Source organism: Protomyctophum bolini (genome assembly GCF_963924005.1).
Source record: "Protomyctophum bolini genome assembly, chromosome: 4".
NCBI classification, from domain to species: Eukaryota; Metazoa; Chordata; class Actinopteri; order Myctophiformes; family Myctophidae; genus Protomyctophum; species Protomyctophum bolini.
In genome coordinates, this window is record NC_137865.1 from 46,846,324 (window position 1) to 46,848,823 (window position 2,500).

Sequence of the window (2,500 nt, forward strand, 5' to 3'; positions counted from 1 at the left end):
CCATGCTGGAGTCAGAGTGACCGAGTGTGAGCGAGCGAGTGGCCGAGAGCGATATGAGCCTTGCTTCCCTTCACCCAGTTCTATGACCTCTTCTCACAGTCAGAGATGTTTTTGAGGCGATAGACCTGCCTTCTTCAGGGAAGGAAACTTGTTGCCGGAAAAAAAAAAAAGTGTTTGCATCGTGACTACGAGCTGTGCGGCCTCTTCTCCTTTCTCAGTCATAGTTTTATCTCCTGCGGTCAGCACCTCCCCTGCACTACTGGTGTGCTCTCCTCTACCTTCCTGTTTGTTCCAAACATGGCCACGCTATCTTAAATGGCAGCTGTGAGAGAGAGTCTAAAGGCTCAGGAAGAAGACAAACCCAGCATGTAATCGAGCAACTATACAGTAGTCCCTATAAATGCATATTTTGTTTACATACAAACAATGCCATGTTTCTCCATGTCATATCAAATATGTCTGGTTTCATCCCTATAATCATTTGACTCCTATTTTGTGATAGTTTGTGACTAGGCCTACAGTAGGCCTGTATGTTGTTTCCATTCCACCCCTATTTGATGTCATGTCCATTGGTGGGAAAAAGTACTCAATTGTTTTAGTTAAGTCCAATACTGCAATTTAGAACTACTTCGTTACAAGTAAAAGTACGGAATTGAAAATGTACTTGGCGTTGCAGTGTCACACATTATGTGTACAGTGTACACTACAGTACACTGAATTAACCCATTCTGAACGGGAACCCATTTTGGTGTTAGCATCATGTTATGCTTTAGCTATTGAAAAATAGCAGATCTACAAGCTCGTAGCGCGCCACCGAGTGGCGCGCTACGAGCTTGTAGGTCTGCTATTTTTGAAAGATCGAAGAACGACTGACATTTTTAGAATCTGATCTCAGGTCAGAATGGGTTCATCAGACCAGTTGTGTGTCCAGTGGAAACCTCGTATGAATCTGATCTCAGGTCAGAATGGGTTAAAAGTGCATGCACTCAGTCTTTTTGGACCCTAATAGTTTCAACTTTTTCTTTTCTTCCATCAAGGTGCTCCTCATATAGTCTTCATCTTCATTTGGACCGGAGCTGGTTGAGGAGAGACTGACAGAAAAACATGTCATTTTTGAGCTTTCTCTCCGACGTCTGCGACAGCATCCCCGTCGTGGGTCACATCAAAGGAGTCGTCCACGACATCGCCGGAGACGACGCCGCGGCCAGAAGGTCCTACGTGTCCGCCACCAGGAGCACCATGGTGGTGGCGGGCGGGGCGGTGGGGAGCCTGCTCGGCCCCGCGGGCGCGGCGGCGGCGGCCATGTACGCCGGCGCCCTGACGGACACGGTGGCGTCCGCCGTGACCAACGAGCCGACGGGAATCATCAGGAACATTCAGAGCCTCGGAGACGCGGAGGACGTGGGAGACGTGTTCGTGGGCGTGGGGAGACTGAGCCTGGGCCTGGGCCTGGACGCCGTCAGTGGGGTCTCGTTCGGGGCGGCGACCAAGTCCATCGCACAGGGGGGGACAAAACAGCTGCTGAAGTCTGGATCGAAAACAGCGTTGAAGCTCACGGCGCAGGGACAAGCTGTCAAGCATGGTGCAGTCGGGGTGGGCACGCAGATGCTGAATCAGAATCGGAAACCTACCCTCTACGTCCAATGTAGTCGTAGTAGTAGTAGTAGTAGTAGTAGTGGTAGTGGTGCCCCAAGTGCCCCAGATAATGACCCTAGCGATGACCTCGATGACGTCAGTACCTCCAGTGAGGACGAAGAGGAGAAAAAAATAAATAGACTTTTGAAAGATGCACAATTAGGAGGATGCATCTATGCGTTCATGGGCGAGGATGGATCAATCAAAATCGGCATGACCAATAGACACATATTAACAAGACTCAATGAACACAAGAGCAAGGATAAGATAAAACTAAACTCTTATATCATGGTGTATCGGCTCGGGGGTTATGTGAGATGGGCAGAGACGGAGATAAAGAACCACGTGAAGATAAAGCCTGCCAGACTGGAATCAGCAGCGGGGCGCCTGACGGAAAACCTGGACAGCCGGATGATCTCGTGGGAGGAGGTCAATGACATCATTGAACGAGTCTGTGGTCAAACCTACAAGTATGAGAGAAAGGACCGGTATTATCATAAGACACCAAAGGATGAGATTAAATACATAGTATTAATTAAGCGTTAGTCAGACACTTCCCATTATTGAATGACGTCACAGGGTGGACACACACAAAGCCCTGCGTCGTGCACTTTCTGTCGCAGTACATTTGCACATATATACATGCAATTTGGCCTCTGTATTTACCAGGGGTGGAAATAGTACTCAAAAGTAAAAAGTATAAATATTGCATTGTAGATGTCCTACTCAGAAGTAAGAGTGCCGTATTCAAAATGTACTCGAGTAGAAGTACTAAAAGTAATGGTAGCCGATACTCATATTGCAGCTATTTTCAAATGGCCGCTCTCCACAACAGACTCCAGTGAGCAGTGGTGGATAAAGTACT